The sequence below is a fragment of the Terrapene carolina genome, unplaced genomic scaffold (genome assembly GCF_002925995.2).
Source record: "Terrapene carolina triunguis isolate 2854851 unplaced genomic scaffold, T_m_triunguis-2.0 Scaffold41229, whole genome shotgun sequence".
In the NCBI taxonomy this organism is placed as follows: domain Eukaryota; kingdom Metazoa; phylum Chordata; order Testudines; family Emydidae; genus Terrapene; species Terrapene triunguis.
This window is the reverse complement of record NW_020705580.1, coordinates 11,128-21,133: the sequence shown is the minus strand read 5'-3', so window position 1 is coordinate 21,133 and position 10,006 is coordinate 11,128. Positions and strand designations below refer to the sequence as shown.

The following is a 10,006-nucleotide window of genomic DNA, read 5'->3' as shown; positions in this document are numbered from 1 at the left end:
GGCATCAAATCTTGTATAAAGTGGGTGAAAAAAGATGTCTAAGAAAAGGTTATGGTTTGCTGGTTATGATTATGCTATCTGTATGCATGTATCATTTTTGTATTTAAAGTTATAACTATTGGCTCTATACTGTCTGTAGTTCAAACTTGTGCTATGCTTCTGGGTGACACCCCAGACATGTTGGTCTCAGCTCTGCCTAGCCTACTTGATGGCCCTTTAAGGACCATCAGCTATACAATTGACCCATTGAGAGAAGGCAGATACACCTTGTGACTCAGCAAGGTATGCAGGGACTTGCCTATGGAGAGAACTCTAAGGTTTTTCATGCCATGTGATGGAGAGCTTGTCTTTGGGGCAAAGAAAGCAGAGACCACATGGCAAGAGACTTTAAAAACATGCTGCAGCTCCTCCATCTTGTCTTCAATCCTGCTTCTGACCTCTGGAAGGACTTTGCTACAAACGGAAGCTCTAAACAAAGGACTGAATGACCCATCCCAGCTCTTGATGTTGCAGAGACTTGATTTGAATCTGCAGTTTATTCTATTGCTGCTACAAGCCTGAACCAAGAACTTTGCCATTACTGTATGTAATTGATTCCATTTAACCAATTCTAACTCTCATCTCTATCTTTTTCCTTTTATGAATAAACCTTTAGATTTTAGATTCTAAAGGATTGGCAACATTGTGATTTGTGGGTAAGATCTGATTTGTATATTGACCTGGGTCTGGGGCTTGGTCCTTTGGGATCAAGAGAACCTTTTTTCTTTTACTGGGGTATTGGTTTTCATAACCATTTGTCCCCATAACAAGTGGCGCTGGTGTTGATACTGGGAAACTGGAGTGTCTAAGGGAATTGTTTGTGTGACTTGCGGTTAGCCAGTGGGGTAAAACCAAAGTCCTCTCTGTCTGGCTGGTTTGGTTTCCCTTAGAGGTGGAAAATCCCCAGCCTTGGGCTGTAGCTGCCCCGCTTTAAGCAATTTGTCCTGAATTGGCACTCTCAGTTGGGTCCCGCCACAGCCAGCATCGTTATACAGCCAGGGCAGGGCTGTGCGTTTCAGCTGTCTCACACCCACCCAGCAGCCTATGTAACCACCCATTCTTTGTGCTGTTCCTCCCCCATCTCCCCACCTACCCACATTCTGGTTTGTTACACACAGAAGCTGTGTCTTGTCTGAATTTGACTTATAAGCTCCTTCGTGCAGGGTGTGTTTCTCCTTCGTGTTTGCGAAGGGCCCAGCACAAGGGGCCCTGAACTGGAGCGGGCCCTCTGGATTCCTCCACAACACAAATAATGATCAAAAATAATCAACACATTAATCCAGCCAAATCAGGGCCTCCCCCTCCCTTTGCCTTCAGCTACAGGGGAAGGTCAAACCATGCTGGCCAGGTACAGAGCGTTAGTAACTTGAATGCAGGTGGACACGGCACTCCTGTTGCCCTTGTCAGGAGAATTCATTCAGATACATTTCAGTGCTTAAAACCTTGGTGCTCCGCACCGCAGAAATACCCCGATTAGCCAGATGAGCAGGCAGAGAGTTCAGCTCTGGGAATCCAAGGGTCCTCCAGCCGGGGCAGTCCTGGAAAGACTGACTCAGCCTGGAACATTAGATTTCAATTCCACCTGGGAGACACTGGGAGGAAATGAAGCAAGAGGGAGAGAACAAATCCAATGCAAACATTAATCCAGTCTTTATCTTGCCTATAGCCACACACACACCCTTGTTCCATGGCAGCTCTGGGGGGACGGGGAGTCCTCTGTCCCCAAGCAGGTCCCCAGCTGTACTCTATCCACAGGAGTATTCTGTTGGTGTTGCTTTTTCTAAGTCTGTTCCCCCGAAGCCACCCCAATGACTGTGATGTGTTGGCAGGTTTCTGAGTGGGAACGGAAGTGGAGTCCTGGAGTTCACACCTCACAGGCATGGAGAGCTCACAACCTCCAGCTAGTTCTGAAAACCTCAGAATCATCTTGAGAGGGTGGTGAAGGCTCAGGCTCCCTCTTCCAGCCTTTCCTCTGCATCCCTCCCAATGAACAGTCCCTGCCAGAGCGGTAGTCGATTTCCTTCTGGCATGACAGAGAGATCATGGTTACGTCAGGGAAGTCAGGACGCCTGGGTTCTGTCTGTCATCCTGCCACTCAATCTCTCTGTGACCTCGGCCAAATAACATCTCCCTGTGCCTCAGTTTACCTATCTGTTTAATGGGGCTATGGTCATAGTGACTTTCTTTTGCTAGGTGTTTTGAAGATCCTTCAATGAAAGGTGCTGCACAGTATAATGATAGTTACTGGGGAGAATTGCTGATCTCTGATCCCTTAGTAACAGCACCGTGTGCCTGCAGAAAGTGCTGGTGTCTCCCCTCAGGCATCTTTCTATAGATCTGTCTGTCTACTATCTACCCATCGCTCCTGGGACTTTACAGGATATCAGACCCTATGGAGTTTTAAGCATTATCACTTGTTTTCCTACTAATCAACTATAATTTTTAAATATACACAAATGCACAGAGCAGCCAATTCCTCTCTGACTCAGCACAGAGCCCCAGAGTTCTCATCTCCCTTTGGGAAGGTCCCTTAATTACTGTTTACTCCCAAAGCTGGATAAAGAGCACAGAAGCCCAGACAGGCTTGTCTCCAGCCTGTTTACATTCAGATGCTCACTTATCTGCTAGAGGCTGAGCGAACCCCCCTGGGATTGCACAGAGCTATATTATAAATGGTGCACATCTCTGTGTCAGCTCTCAGTGTGGGATGTTGCTGCAGATGCTGGGGTGAGAGAGGAGTGGGACACGGCTACCTGAGCGGGATTCCCTGGGAAGACACGTCTGTCTCAGAATTCACAAAGGTGCCCACTTCTTGCTGAGGAGCTCACCTGCTCGACAAACCCAGTGCAACGTGGACGTGATGGGACAGAGAATAGGTCTATGGTCCTTTCCGCTCTGCAAAGCCATTAAACATCCAAGGGCCCTTGCCACAGTGGATGAGTTTGCTTCAGTATCATGGGTTAAAATGTCCCTCTTTGCTGTGCCCTCACAGGCTGATGGCCTGTAGCCCCAAGGTGGCTGCATTTCAGTGCCACAGTGGGTTCTTCAGGATGAAAGGTGTTAGTAGATGGACAATACAAGGCCAAATTCTGAGGCCCCGGCCCATAGGTGACCCAGGCCCCACTGAGGCAAAACTCCCTTTGGAGTAAGAACTGAGTAAAGACCTCAGGACCCAGCTGTGTGTTAATGCACAGACACTGTCACCTCGTCCTCTTGCATTTCAGGACTCTGGTTGTTAATGGGGGAGAAGGTGCTGTTATCTGACTTTAATCTTCATGGAGCTGCTTGTGCTCCTCACTGGAACAATTCTAAGAATGTTTCAGCATGAGCAACACATCTTTTCTCCTAGCTTCATTTGAGAAGTAGGCTCAAACGTTATGCTGGAAACACAAAAAAACAATTCAGCTGGAAGCAGACACCCGGCACGTGTTGCAAATACTTTCTTGAGGCAGGGACCATGGCTTAGCTGGCTAAAGCACCTGTCTAGTAAACAGGAGATCCTGGGTTCAATGCCCAGGGGTGCCTTGTTGTATGGCTTTGACCTGCTAAACCCAGGGTTGAGTTTAATCCTTGAAGGGGCCATTTAGGGATCTGGGGCAAAAATCTGTCTGGGGATTGGTCCTGCTTTGAGCAGGGGGTTGGACTAGATACCTCCTGAGGTCCCTTCCACCCCTGATATTCTATGTGAAATTTCAGTCCAAATGCTTAAAGTTTGGCAAACTTATAAGCAACTGAAAATGAGGTCTCCTAATTGAAGTTGTCAGACAGCCTTAACCAACGGTGGTGCCACCAGCACCACCAGAATGGCCAATCCATTAGTGAATCCCTTGTGTTTGACTAAGGCCTGGTCTACACTGGCATTTTATATCATAGAATCATAGAGCCACAGGGTGAGAAGGAACCACCAGGGTTAGCTAATCTAACCCCCTGCCAAGGTTCAGGATTTGTTGTGTCTAAGCCATGCAGGACAGATGACTGTCCAGCCTCCTTTAGAAAACCCGCAGTAAAGGCACCTCCATGATTTCCCAAGGCATCTGTTCCATTGTCCTCCTGTTCCTACATTTAGGCAGTTTATCCTTAGATTTAATCTAAATCTGCTGTGCTGTAGTTTGAACCCATTGCCTCTTGTCCTGTCCTCTGTGGCAAGAGTGAACAACTTTTCTCCATCTTTTTTATTTCAGAGCGGTAGTTGTGTTAGTCTGTATCAGCAAAAACAACGAGGAGTCGTTGTGACACCTTAGAGACGAACAAATGTATTTGGACATAAGCTAAAACCCACTTCATCGCATGGATAGAGATAAAAATACAGTAAGCAGAATATATATTCTAGCACATGAAAAGATGGGAGTTGCCTTACCAAGTGTGGGGTCAGTAGTAATGAGCCAATTCAAATAAGGTGCATGTGACCTATTCTCAACAGCTGACAAGAAGAGGTGAATACCAAGTGAGGGAAATTTACTTTTGTAGTGCTAACAAGGCCAATGCAATCAAGGTGGCCCATTTCCAACAGTTGACAAGAAGGTGAGTATAAGCGGAGGGAAAATTACTTTTTGTAGTGATCCATTCACTCCCAATCTTTATTCAGGCCAATTTGATGGTGTCCAGTTTGCAAATTAATTCCAGTTCTGCAGTTTCTCGTTGGAGCCTGTTTTAATTTTTTTTGTTGAAGAATTGCCACTTTTAAGTCTGTTATTGAGTGTCCAGGGAGACTGGAGTACTCTACTATTGGTTTTTGAATGTTACAATTCTTGATGTCTGATTTTTCTCCATTTATTCTTTTGCGTAGAAACTGTCCGGTTTGGCCAATGTACATGGCAGAGGGGCATTGATGGTACATGATGGCATATATCACATTGGTAGATGTGCAGGTGAACGAGCCCCTAATGGTTTGGCTGATGTGGTTAAGTCCTATGATGGTGTCCCTTGATTAGATATGCGGACAGAGTTGGCAACAGGCTTTGTTGCAGAGATTGGATCCTTAGTTGGTTTTTGTGTCGTTGTAGTTGCTGGTGAGTTGGGAGGCTGTCTGTAAGCAAAGACTGGCCTGTCCCACAAGGTCTGTGAGAGTGAGGGATCGTCCTTCAGCATCGGTTGTAGATCCTTCATGATGCCCTGGAGAAATTTTAGTTGGGGGCTGTAGGTGACGGCTAGTGGTGTTCTGTTACTTTTTTGTTGGGCCTGTCCTGTTGTAGGTGACTTCTGGGTACCCTTCTGGCTCTGTCAATCTGTTTCTTCACTTCCCCAGGTGGGTATTTTAGTTTTAAGAATGTTTGATAGAGATCCTGTAGGTGTTTGTCTCTGTTTGAGGGATTGGAGCAAATGCTGTTGTATCTTAGGCTAGGTCTACACTACAGCGGGGTTCCGACCGAAGATACGCAACTTCAGCTACGTGAATACCGTAGCTGAAGTTGCGTATTTTAGGTCGGCTTACCTGGCAGTGAGGACGGGGGAAAGTCGACCGCTGCCGCGCTGCCGCCGACTCCGCTGCCGCCTCTTGCCGAGGTGGATTTCCGGAGTCGACGGCAGAGCGATCAGGGATCGATTTTACCGCGTCCTCACGAGACGCGGTAAGTCGATCCCCGATAGACCGATTGCTACCCGCCGGATCGGCGGGTAGTGAAGACATACCCTTAGAGCTTGGCTGTAGACAATGGATCGTCTGGTGTGTTCTGGATGGAAGCTGGAGGCATGTAGGTAAGTATAGCGGTCAGCAGGTTTCCGGTATAAGGTGTTGTTTATGTGACCATCGCTTATTTGCACTGTAGTGTCCAGGAAGTGGATCTCTTGTGTGGACTGGTCCAGGCTGAGCTTGATGATGGGGTGGAAATTGTTGAAATCCTGGAAGACTGCTGCCATGTCCCCCTCAATCTCCTATTTTCCAAACTAAACATACCCAGTTCGTTCAGCCTTTGCTCATATGGCTTGAATTCTCTCCCTTTCATCATTTTTGTCGCTTGCCTCTGGTGATTTCCAGTTTCTCTACGTCCTTCCTATACACTGGTAACCAAAATTAGACATAGTACTCCAGCTGAGGCCTAACAAGCACCCAGTACAGCGCCACTATCACCTCCTTTGACTTGCATGCTATCCGTCTGATAATGCATCCAAAAATTACATTTGCTCTTTTTTGTAACAGCAAAAAAATCCAAACCCTTGAGAGCTGTAGCTATATCAACCTAACCTTGATATAGTTGACATAGGGTCAACGGAAGAATTTTTCGATCCACTTAGCTACCACCTCTTGGGGAGATGGATTAACTACACCAATGCGAGAACCCCTGGTGTAAATAGTGTCTACACTGAAGCGATAAGGCAGGGCCACTGTAGCATTTTAAGTGCAAACAAGTCCACAAGCAGATCTTCCAGAGAAAACATCCAGTCTGGATTTACAGACATGCAGAGCTGGCAAATTCACCATTTCCCTTTGCATATTGTTCCAAATGTTAATCAACTTCAGTGTTAAAAATTGGGCCCTTACTTCCAGCTGGTATTTGTCTGGCTTCATCTTCCAGCTATTGGGCCTTACTCTGCATTTCTCAGCTAGATTACAGAACCAGTTATTTGTGTGTGTGTTTATATATTTCTCTTTTCCCACTAACTCCTGCCTTCACTTTGCCACTGAACAGAGTTTTTAGCCAAAGTTGACAACACCCTTGACTGCGGAATTGTGGGTTCTGAGCTATCTAATAAACTCTTCGTAAAGAACACCCAACTCTCATTCACATTTTTCTCTCAAAATGTTTCCTCCCAATCAATTTTGTTGATAATTTGCTTCAGCTTAGGAGAGTTAGCCGTTTTGAAACACGAAGTCTCCATAGATATTACTGCTTGGGAACTGTTCTCTATTTGTCCATTTGAATATAATCAGTTCCATTCTTTATTTTCCTCTCCTCTATCAGAAGCCCCCTTCTTTGTCTCTTCTCTAAACTAAACAGTCTCAGACTTTTCATTCTGCATCTGGCAGCCTCCCCCATTCTCATAGCCAGTCTCAGAAATCCCCTTTCTATCTGCTATATCCTTTATAGAGACTGAGTGACCAAAACTGAGTGCATGTCCAGAGCAGGGTATTCTCCATCCCATTCCTTAAGCATCCCATCATTTTCTTTGTTTTGGCCAATTCTGCAAATGAACAGGTGTTTCCGTCGAGCTGCTATCAATGATGCCCAGATCTTTCCCCGTGGTGTCTTCTAGTTGGGATGTTTCCCTCTGGTACATGTTTAGTCAAAGCTTTGTTCTTTTTTTTTTCCACTCTCAGATTTTGAGCAATAGGGTGAATGGGGAACTCCCTTCAGAATGGACTCTCTAGCCTGGGTTTCATTGCATGAAGGAACAATGATGGATAACCAGTATTCACACTCTTGTTTCCTGCTGGTGCCTATTAAGGTTTCTCACACAAGGATGTATAGGAATTATTGAGGCAGGGGGCAACATACAATATGGAATTGGCATTAGTAGGGTCATGTGTTCACAATTCATTTACCTCAATAAAAATGTCATTTTTTAGGGTGCGAAGAGCAACCAATCTGCTTCACCCATTAGAACAGCCTCCAGTGGTACATTTAATGTCTCAAATTAACATTGGGGGGGAGGGATAGCTCAGTGGTTTGAGCATTGGCCTGCTAAACCCAGGGTTGTGAGTTCAATCCTTGAGGGGGCCACTTAGGGATCTGGGGCAAAATCAGTACTTGGTCCTGCTAGTGAAGGCAGGGGGCTGGACTCGATGACCTTTCAAGGTCCCTTCCAGTTCTAGGAGATAGGATATCTCCATTGTCTCTCCATACAGGCATTTTTACTGCAACCATCACCCTAGACCCTGGGCACATACAGGAAGTTAGGGGAACGTACGGTACATGCAGGAGACACCGTTCTGTCTCAGAGTTGGACACATTCTCCCCTACTCTATGTCAGATTCCAACACAACTGCTTTCAAGAACCCCTCTACCTTCATCATGCTGGGCATTCCTGGGCTGGAGGCGGCCCACCTCTGGATCTCCATCCCCTTCTGCACCATGTAAGCCATAGCCATCTTGGGGAACTTCACCATCCTGTTCATTGTGAAGACGGAGCCGAGCCTCCATGGGCCCATGTACTATTTCCTCTGCATGCTGGCCATCACCGACCTGGTCCTGACTACATGTACCCTGCCGAAATCGCTGAGCATCTTCTGGTTCAATTCCAGGGAGATCGATTTCAGTGCCTGCTTCACCCAGATGTACTTCATTCACTGCTTCATAGAGATGGAGTCTGGGATCTTTGTGGCCATGGCCCTGGATCGCTACGTGGCCATCTGCAACCCCCTGAGACATTCCGCCATCCTGACAAATCCAGCTGTAGCCAAGATCGGCCTGGCCGTGGTGCTGCGCGGCTGCATGGTCATACTGCCCCTCGTCCTCCTGGCGAGGCAGTGGCCATATTGCAGAACCAACATCATCCCCCAACCGTACTGCGAGCACATGGCCGTGGTGAAGCTGGCCTGCGCCGATACCCGTGTCAGTAGTTACTACGGCCTCTCTGTGCTATTCTGTGTGAAGGGTCTGGATATGATTTTTATCGCCGTGTCCTATACCCAGATCCTCAGGGCCATCTTCAGCCTCCCCACAAAGGATGCCCGGCTCAAGACTTTTGGGACCTGCAGCTCCCACCTCTTTGTCATTTTAGCCTTTTACATCCCAAATCTCTTCAACTCCCTCATGTACCGAGTTGGCCAGAATGTGCCTGGGCATTTCCACATTCTCATTGCCAATGTGTACCACTCGATGCCCCCCGCTCTAAATCCCGTCATCTATGGGGTGAGGACCAAAGAGATCCGGGGGAGGCTGCTCCAGCTCTTTACTCATGAAGGGGACTAAAGTTTTCTCCTGGTGCTCTGGGTCTCAGACTGACCTCCATGCAGAGCTGGCTGGTGACATGGCGCTGGGCCCTCTTCCCTGAATCACTGACTGGACAGTCAAAGTGACATTAATCCCTTTCCTGGCCTTACTGTGCTGTGTCAGCGTGACAAACTGAGGAATCGGTCTGTGTACAACTCACTAAATTACAGGATTAGAATCATTCTAATTGCTGGTAACTGGACCACTGAAGCCATGTGCCCTTCCCTGCCTATTCCCCAAGGTCCTGGCCCCTGCCCCACCTCTTTCCACAAGGCCCCTCCCCCTGTCCCAAGTATTCCCACAAGGCCCTGCTCCCTTCTCCAGTCTTCCCGCATGGCCCCACCTCTGTTCTGCCACTTTCACCAGAGTCACAGCCCTGTTGCTCGCTCCTTTCCTCCCAATCCCATAAACTTTGTGGATCATCCCAACCTCCCTCCTCACCCAGATGTGCTCCCTCTGCTTCGGGGCTGGGACAGGAGCTTCTGGAGGCTGACAAGGAGCCTGCAGTGAGTGCAGCAAGGATGCGGTGCTGGGGCCGACAGGCGGATGAGAAGCGGAGAGGGAAGCCAGGAATCCGTATAAAAGAAGCTGGGGGTTGAGACCAGGGTTGTGTTGCAGGCAGGTGAGATTGTGCATCATACAGCTTGTGGGCCCTACAGCTACGAAGTCCTGAGGGAACAGACCCTTGTGTGGCTTATTTCTTTAGCTGTTGGTTCCCTTTTGTTCCTCCCAACTGGGAACCTGTAACAGGCAGGGTCCCTGCCCTGGGTATGGGCTGGGAGCCCTTTGCTCTGAGCCAGGCCTCGGGGGCAGGGGCAGGGATCAGCTTTGAAGCTAGGAGGACAACAGCTGAGAGAGGTGGAAGGATGCTCCCCTGCATTAGCTGGGAAGGTGGGATGCTGGGCAGAGGCTGGGATGGTTTCGGTGCTTACAGCGAAGGAGATAAATGGCACAGCTACCATTAGCCAGGTATTTACACACATAAACGACACCTTATCTAGAACTACAGAGCAGCCATTGCCCAGGGGCTGAAGCTGAACAGTGAAGCTGAGTCTAACATACGCTCTGCATGACGCTTTTGATCACTACATCTAGAA

At 47.9% G+C, this 10,006-nt stretch overlaps 1 non-coding gene and 1 pseudogene across 1 annotated transcript; both read left to right on the top strand.

Moving 5' to 3' along the window:
* The first annotated feature begins 3,490 nt into the window (after window positions 1-3,490).
* Window positions 3,491-3,564, top strand: TRNAT-AGU. Its single transcript has one exon. It is a non-coding gene; the product is annotated as a tRNA-Thr (tRNA).
* Window positions 3,565-7,940: 4,376 nt separating this feature from the next.
* LOC112122892 lies at window positions 7,941-8,888 on the top strand (annotated as a pseudogene).
* The last annotated feature ends 1,118 nt before the right edge of the window (window positions 8,889-10,006 follow it).